The 9,054-nt window shown below is 39.4% G+C and overlaps 1 pseudogene; it reads left to right on the top strand.

The window, feature by feature from the left end:
• The first annotated feature begins 1,939 nt into the window (after positions 1 to 1,939).
• On the top strand, positions 1,940 to 3,663 carry LOC133243788 (zinc finger protein 280B-like; annotated as a pseudogene).
• The last annotated feature ends 5,391 nt before the right edge of the window (positions 3,664 to 9,054 follow it).

Below are 9,054 nucleotides of genomic sequence, written 5' to 3' on the forward strand. Positions count from 1 at the left end.
CTTTTAATTTGTTTTTCTTTTATCCTCTCTGATTCATTAATTTCTACCATTCTATCTTCTAATTCACTAATACTATCTTCTGCCTCTGTTATTCTCCTAACTGTTGCCTCCAGAGTGTTTTTAATTTCATTTATTGCATTATTCATTTTATATTGACTCTCTTTTATTTCTTCTAGGTCCTTGTTAAACCTTTCTTGCATCTTCTCAATCTTTGCCTCCAAGCTATTTATCTGTGATTCCATTTTGATTTCAAGATTTTAGATCAATTTCTCTATCATTATTCTGAATTCTTTATCAGGTAGATTCCCTATCTCTTCCTCTTTTGTTTGGTTTGGTGGGCATTTATACTGTTCCTTTATCTGGTGGGTATTCCTCTGTCTCTTCATCTTGTTTAAATTGCTGAGTTTGGGGTGTCCTTTCTGTATTCTGGCAGTTTGAGGAGTTCTATTTATTGTGGTGTTTCCTCGCTCTGTGTGGGTTTGTACAGGTGGCTTGTCAAGGTTTCTTGGTTAGGGAGGCTTGTGTCGGTGTTCTGGTGAGTGGAGCTGTATTTCTTCTCTCTCCTTTCAAGGACTTGGGTTGCTTTTCTGGAAGCCTGATGTCCTCTGCCGGCATTCAGAAGTTGTTTTGTGGAATTTACTCGGCATTTAAATGTTCTTTTGATGAATTTGTGGGGGAGAAAGTGTTCTCCCCGTCCTACTTTTCCGCCATCTTAGCTCCTCCTACCTTAAGTGTTTTTTATAACGCCTATTATGAAAAGGTGCTGGGTTCAGGGAAATGCTTTTTCTGTAAGCATATGTGTTTTTGGTCCTTTACTGTATTACAATGGCATTATGTTGATTGACTTTCATATAATGAACCAACTTTGCATACCTCCATAAATCCCACGTGATCGTGGTATATGATCTTTTTTATATGTTGTTAGATTTTTTTTTTGCCAGTATTTTGTTGAGTACTCTTGCCTCTATATTCATAAGGGATATTGGTTGTGTGTGTGTGTGTGTGTGATGTCTCTGTATAATACTGGTATTAGAGAAATATTGGCATCACTTTGCATGCTATGTGGGGAAGAGACATGTGAAATGAAGGATGAAGCATTGTTGGATTTAAGTTTAGTCAGGATTAGAGGCAGAAATTTAGGATATATCAGTGTGGAATTGGGGTGAGATTATCAAGAGAGTTCATTCTCAATTTGCTAGGCCTGTATTAAGTGCTTGACATTGAATTATGCTGTTTGTTAACTATGTCTAGATACTTTATACTTTGAATCTGCTACCTATTTTCTGTATTAACATTTATGAAATTAGTATGTGTGAATCAGTTGTAATGTGCATTTAAGATACGTTTTCTTCCAATTTTACTACAAAACAAGATGCCATTAAATAGCTGATGCTTTTTTAAAAGAGCTGTTAACTTTAAGTCTAAGAAATAAGCATGTTTGTCTTTAAGATACAGAAACACATTAAAAAGTTATAAATTTGCCCAAAAAGATGCAGCTGGTGTGTGGCTAACTTAGAATTCCAGCTCAATCTTCTTTGACTCCAAAGTCCATGTTTCTAAACACTGTACAATAGTGCTTTTGTAAAAATGCTCGTCCTTTACATGTAATTTCACCTAATGATCAGTGGTGTTTTGTGTTTTTTTTTTTTCCTTTCCTTCTTTCTTTTTTTAAATAGAAGTGATTAAAATCAACATGGGACAATGCTCTGATTCTAGAGTCATGTAGACTTATAGGTTTTTCAGCTGTCATTTAGCCTCTTTGATACTCAATGCCTTCATCTGTAAGATAATGGTGTTTATAACTACCTAGAGTTTTGGAGATAATCAAATACAGCATTTTTCTGTACTTAACTAATATGTAGTATGTTTATACTTAGGTGGCAGGTTATATAAAGAAAGCACTGGGATTGGTGGCCACGCCCTTCAAGAATAAAAAAAAAAATATTTAAAATATGGAACCACCATGTATGTTATGTGAAGAACAAGAGCCAGAACCACAGAAAAGTGTAGGAGAAACCAAACAAGTAGATGATGAAGATGCTGAACTGATCTTTGTTGGAATAGAACATGTAAATAAAAATGCTGATGTGATCTTTTTTGGGATGACCTCAAATTCAAAACCAGTCATTTCAAACATTGAACAGAGTTACCCCAGGTTCATGTTCAAGGAGAAAAATGTGTGATCACTTCAAGAAAGATAATGCTCACAAATTACAGCCTGTTAGTCATGTGACTCCTACATCAGCAGCACGGACTGTCTTGCCAGGTTCTGATTCTGAATCAAGATCAACAGATAGTCCTATCATTGTTGAGCCTTTGTCTGAAGCTGATTATAAAATATTTCACCACAAATAGTGCCTAATAGCGTTTCAGAATTATATTCTCCTTTGACTATCTTCACAGGTTCATTGCAGCATCCAGTAGAAACAGCAGTTTCTTCAGGAGATATGAATAAAAGTCCTCGTGTATCAAAGCTACTTTCCACTTCTGAAACAAATAGCACAGATCCCAAAAGGCCTAAACACAGTGATGGAATTATAGGGGACATTCTTTAGCTTTATCCCTTTCTGGTATTTTTCATACAGTGACTACTGAGCAAAGCACACCAGACAGTGTTCATACCTCATTAAGCCATGTTCAGAATGGAGAACCTCATCCAACAGCTTTTCCAAAGGACAATGCTCATTGTAAGCCTGTAAGTCCTTTAGGGAAAAATGGGCTGAAAAAAACTGACTTTCCAAGTTTAGCAAGTCAAAACAAGATTGTTGATCCCACAGAAGGAAATCTGATTGTGTTACTTGGTGACTTCTACTATGGACAGCGTATAGGAGATGGGCAGCCAGAACCGAAAACTCACACAGCCTTTAAATGCCTCAGCTGCTTGAAAGTTCTAAAAAACGTCAAGTTTCTGAATCACATGAAGCACCATTTGGGACTTGAAAGGCAGAGAGGTGACAGCTGGAAAAACCACACCTCCTGCCAGCACTGCCACCACCAGTTTCCTACTCCCTTCCAGCTGCAGTGTCACACTGAAAGTATTCACATTTCCCAGAAGCCCTCTGCAGACTGTAAAATCTGTGAGTTGTCCTTTGAGACAGATCAGGTTCTCTTATAGCACATGAAAGACAATCATAAGCCTGGCGAAATGCCCTATGTATGCCAGGTTTGCAATTACAGATCATCAGTCTTTGCAGATGTGGATGCACAATTCAGAGCATACCATGGTAACACTAAGAATCTGCTTTGTCCGTTTTGTCTCAAAATTTTTAAAACTGCAACACCATACATGTGTCATTATAGAGGGCACTGGGTAAAGAGTTTTCACCAGTGTTCCAAATGTTGGCTACAGTTTTTAACTTACAAAGAGAAAATGGAGCACAAGACCCATTGTTTAAGAAGCCTAAACAGCTAAACAAATGTTTAAGAAGCCTAAGCAGCTAAAAGGATTACCTCCTGAAACAAAAGTTGTTATTCAGGTATCACTGGAACCTCTTCAACCAGGATTGGTGGAAGTACCATCCATTACTGTGAACACATCTGATTCTGAACCATCACCCCCCCCCAATCTAAAAGTAGGAGTTGAAAAAAAAAAAACAAAAAACCCTTAATTCTACTTTCAGTAAGTCTGAAGCAAGTATTTCAGTCAAATTTAAAATCCCCATTAAAAACAAAAAAATCCAAATTATAGCATTATTCAATAGTATCAAATATAGTGAAACCAATGGGTAATTTATGTTTTTTTTTTTTTAATTCATGAAGAACAGTTTTAATTAACCTGAATGTTGAGATGTTATTTAAAAATATATTACCTGTTTTTCATATAATTATCTTAATATGTAAAAAAGTATGTGCTCACGTGTGTGTGAGAGAAAGAATGAGAGAGGGGGAGAGAGGAAAAGTAACAACCTATTTCGGTATTTCATGTTGTTTGTAAGTTCAAAACCTCTGCTATACATATAATCTGTTGAGTGTTTTAGAAACGTAATTTTCAACTGTTTTCATGCCTTCAAGATCTCAGTATTAACTATACAGCCAGATTGGAATGACTTTCTTATGGTATAGTCCCATGTGCTGCTGAACTCTCCGAAGTGCCTCTGTTTTGCTGATCTAAGATAACCTGGCTCCAAAAGCCTGGTGTGGAGAAGTTGATGGAGAATCTGTGATGTGAGTTTGAAGCAGATAAGGGATTTAGTCAGTGGAGAGCTGTGACTTCTTGTCCCAGTTGAGGAAGAGACACACATTCACTCCAGGCATGGAGCCAAGGCAGAAGGAACACTGTCTCAGAGTGTCTTTACCTACCCCAGGGACATCTCAAGGAAGCCAACCATTGAAATGCCTGTGGTTGGTGAGGGGCTCCTGTAAGCATCAAACAGGCCCTGTGTATCATTGACTACAGTTGCAGAAGCAGAGATAGTTAACAGAATGAGGCCTGGTGCCCGTGGATCTCCTGTTGAGTGATCAAAAGGGTAATTTGATTCATTCCATCCCCTTTCCCATTTGGCTGGCCTTTAGTCACAGTGAAGTAGCCATGTCTGTCTAAGTCACAATAGTAAAGCAAGTTAAGATTCTCAAGGAAAAAAAGCCTTGACATCTAGTTTGATTTGTCCTTGACCCATAGTTTTAACTGAAAAGGCTCAAACACAGGGAATCTGTTAGATTTATGAATTGGGCTAAATTTAGTTCTCTTACTCTTAAACTACAATGGAGTTGTCCGAGAATAGTAAATGTAGTGGATAAAAATGGTTCAGGGTGATTAAACCCTTTATAGAGCTTTTCCTTACCTTTTCCAGTTACCTGTGTCTTACCCTAGTTGAACATATGAAGATTTCAGTGTTGTGTCTTATCTTGCCTTGGACACAAATGTATTGTGGTTAACAATTAATTCTTTGTGTGTGTAATTTCCCATTTTATCAAACTCATACTGAATTTTGGTCTTACTTGTTACAGTCTGATGTGCAAGAATTGTCTCGTTTAATTCGGTATTTATCAGGTCATAGAGTTATTCTCCTTGCTCTAATCTATCGAACTAATCTGTGATTATACTTGTGGAAAATTTTTACTTATGGTCTCCAAGGTCCCATTGACAGACCTGCGGGGTACCCTCTAAGTATTGGTTCCTGAACATCAGTACACTTCACTGCCTCTGTGGGTTCCTGGAGTTGAGTCTCCTTAGGCATGTCTTGGAGAGGGCAATGGCATGCCACTCTAGTACTTACGCCTGGAAAATCCCATGGATGGAGGAGCCTGGTTGGCTGCAGTCCATGGGGTCTCTAGAGTTGAACACAACTGAGCGACTTCACTTTCACTTTTCACTTTCATGCACTGGAGGAAATGGCAACCCACTCCAGTGTTCTTGCTTGGAGAATCCCAGGGATGGGGAAGCCTGATGGGCTGCTGGCTCTGGGGTTGCACAGAGTCAGACACGACTGAAGCAACTTAGCAGCAGCAGCAGCAGCAGGTATGTTTTAATGCCATCTCTTCTCCACTTCCGGCACAGGTAACAAACAATCTGTGCACAATTCAAGGAACCTGGGATCCTGGCTGTAGACCTATGCCAGGAGAAATATCTCGTTTTCCCTTCCTTTCTCCTCCTTATCTCTCCCCACTCTTTTTTCACCCTTCCTCAATTGATTTAAATTCTCTAAGCTTTCACAAAATGCTGGGAAGTGGTAATCACCAAGGGCTTAGCATCCCTTTCAGAACTGAACAGGAAGGACTACAGATGACTAAGCTGTAGCGAGTCTTGTCTGCATTTTAGGTAATTTTCTGAGTGTAAAGTCTATTGTATTTATTTACTCCATGCTTGACTGGTTGATTTGCACTTTGAATATTTTACTAGGACTTTCCAGTTAGTTTGCTTAGGCCAAAGCACTTTGTTAAGTGTAAGCTTAAACCGCTTTTGCAGAAAGAGTGTGTGTTGTTCTGGTCTCAGGTGAAAACTTCTATGTATAATTAAACGTGCAGACTTTTATATATGTAGCTCATTTATTCTATTTCTATAGTAAAAATATGAAATGGTTTAGTTATGTGTTTTTATTTTTCCTTAGTGTTATCAATATTGTTACTGTTATTTGCTCTGAAGTATGCTCCTAAAGAATATAAGTTGTTATTTATTGCCAACTACTGCTGGGAGGGATTGGGGGCAGGAGGAGAAGGGGACAGGAGGATTCTATTTTGCTTGCTCTCTCAGATAAAATTTAATATTTAATTAATGTTGCCAAAGACTTGTAAGTAAAATTAGTATTTATAGAAATAAAACGTTTTTTTAAATTATTTCTTCTGTTTTTCTTTTTACAAATAACATGGTATATTTTTAGTTTTTTTTTTTTTTTTAAACTAATCTTATTGTGTTGGCCAGGACTTCTAAACATGATATGTAAATGGGTTTTCTTGTTCTTAGTACCATCAAATGCAATGAGTATATGGCTACAAATTTCTATTTCTATTTTTAAAATTTAAAGAAAATTGTTTTATTGGATAGTTTACAACATCTGTTGAGACATTTACTTTTCTTTCTTTCTCCTTTCTTTCTTTTTCTTCCTTTCTTCCCCTTCTCTCTTCCTCTTTCTTTCCTTTCTTCCTCCCTTTCTTTCCCCAGGTTTTTGCTTGACTGGACTCTTCCTGAAACAAAAGTCATTCCACTCAGGGTTGAATATTATCCTCTCAGAATCTCATTCCATTCTCATTTCTAGTATTGGAATTAACTTCCTCTTCCCTTTCATGCATTGGAGAAGGAAATGGCAACCCACTCCAGTGTTCTTGCCTGGAGAATCCCAGGGTGGGTGAGCCTGGTGGGCTGCTGTCTATGGGGTCGCACAGAGTCGAGATGACTGAAGTGACTTAGCAGCAGCAAAGGTGGTAAGAAAAACTTTATTCAAGGTAAGACTACTACAGCAGGGTCTTATAATGGGGTAGAGAGATTGAGCTTGAGTCTGACTACAGCAGGAACACAGCTGGGATTTATAGCTAAGGAACAGGGTGGGTCCACGGTGTTGCAAAGAGACTGGGGGACTGAAAAGCAATGAACAACAACAATAACAGGGTGGGTGTCAGTGGATGGAAACTTATTAAGAGGACCGTAAGGATTCTGAGGGAGATCAGCCCTGGGATTACTTTGGAAGTAACGATGCTAAAGCTGAAACTCTAGTACTTTGGCCATTTCATGCGAAGAGTTGACTCATTGGAAAAGACTGCTGCTGGGAGGGATTGTGAGCAGGAGGAGATCAGGGCGGCAGAGGATGAGGTGGCTGGATGGCATCACTGACTCGATGGAGTGAGTCTGAGTGAACTCTGAGTGAACTCTGGGAGTTCGTGATGGACAGGGAGACCTGGCATGCTGCGATTCATGGGGATGCAAAGAGTTGAACACGACTGAGCTACTGAACTGAATTGAACTGATGGGTGAGGGTGGATTCTGGTTAAACTGAGAGGATCATTGCTGAGGCTAGGCAAGGCTGATAAGATATTGAGGTGAGTGACAAGAAATTTGATCTGATACTGAGGGTGGTCAGATCAAGGGTGGGGTATTTTTACTAAGCTCACAGCAGGTTCTGGCTTAGATTGAACTAAATTGACAGGCACCCCTGGATAAAGACATTGCCCAAAGTTGGCAGTGCATTAGTGAACTACTGCTGCATAACAAATTACCCCAAACTAATAGCTTAAAACAATATTATCTCATACTGCTGCTGAAAGTTGGGAATCCAGGAGTAATTCAGCTGAGTGTTCTGGCTCAGGGTTTCATGAGATTGCCATCCTCTGAAGCCTTGACATGGGCTGGTGGATTTCCTTCCAAGATGGATTACTCACATAGCTGTTGAAACCAGTTTCCTTGCTGTCTGTTAGGAGAAAGCCTAAGTTCTTTCACATGGACCTCTCTGCTGGGCTACCTGAGTGTTCTCAAGATAAGAAGGCTTCTAGAGTGAGTGACCCAAGAGGATGAGCAAGGAGGATGCAGTGCCTTTTATGACCTAGTCTCAGACACTTCATTTTCATTTCTACAATATTCTAACATTAGAAATGAGCCACTAAGTCCAGCCCACATGTGAAGTGGAGTATAAGATCCACCCTTGATGGTAAGGATTTGTGGACATAATTTAAAATCACGTGGTACACACATGGCCACAAATTGTTTACATACTTGTATGTCCCAAATGCATTTTCCTGCCAATGCTTTCAAAGATTTTATCCATTATAGCATTAACTTGAAGTTCAGGACCTTGTCATTTAAGTCAGGTCCAGATATGGATCAGGGTCCAGTTGTGCAATATCTCAAGTATTCAGTCGCTCACTTGTGTCCTACTCTTTGCGACCCCATGGGCTGCAGCAGGACAGTCTTCCCTGCCCATCATCAACTCTGGGGGATTACTCAAACTCAAGATCCATTGAGTTGTTTATGACATCCAACCATCTCATCCTCTCACGTCCCCTCGTCCTCCTGCCTTCAAGCTTTCCCTCATCAGAGTATTTTCCAATGAGTCAGTTCTTTGCATCAGGTAGCCAAAGTATTGGAGCTGCAGATTCAGGATCAGTCCTTCCAATGAATATGCAGGACTGATTTACTTTAGGATTGACTGGTTTGATCTCCTTGCAGTCCAAGAGACTCTCGAGTCTTCTCCAATACAACAGTTCAAATTATACAAGTATAGTTCCTCTAGACCTGAGGATCTGTGAACAAAAGGGATAAGTCAATCTGCTCACTTTAACAGCCAACATACAGTGGTGGGTCAGGCATAGATAACCTTCATAGACACTCCTGTTCCAGAAAGAGGAGGGGAGATGGGAGTCAATAGTAGCAGTTCTGAAATCCCACGGGTTCTTGTTGGCAGTCCTTGGATTAGGATTCAAGGCCTGGAAACTTCTAAGCTTCGGTCTCTGAATTTTTAATTCTGCCCTCTAACATGATTCCATTGCATGAAAGGTTGATACAGTGAAACAGTCTCCCTAGTCTGCTTCCTGCTTGTCGAAGGTAGAAGTCCAGAGTTCTCTTATTTTGTATTGTTGTTGGTCCTTTCAATCTAAGCTAAACTTAAATATGTTATCATAAAAACTTGG

The sequence above is a fragment of the Bos javanicus genome, chromosome Y (assembly GCF_032452875.1).
Source record: "Bos javanicus breed banteng chromosome Y, ARS-OSU_banteng_1.0, whole genome shotgun sequence".
Lineage (NCBI taxonomy): Eukaryota > Metazoa > Chordata > Mammalia > Artiodactyla > Bovidae > Bos > Bos javanicus.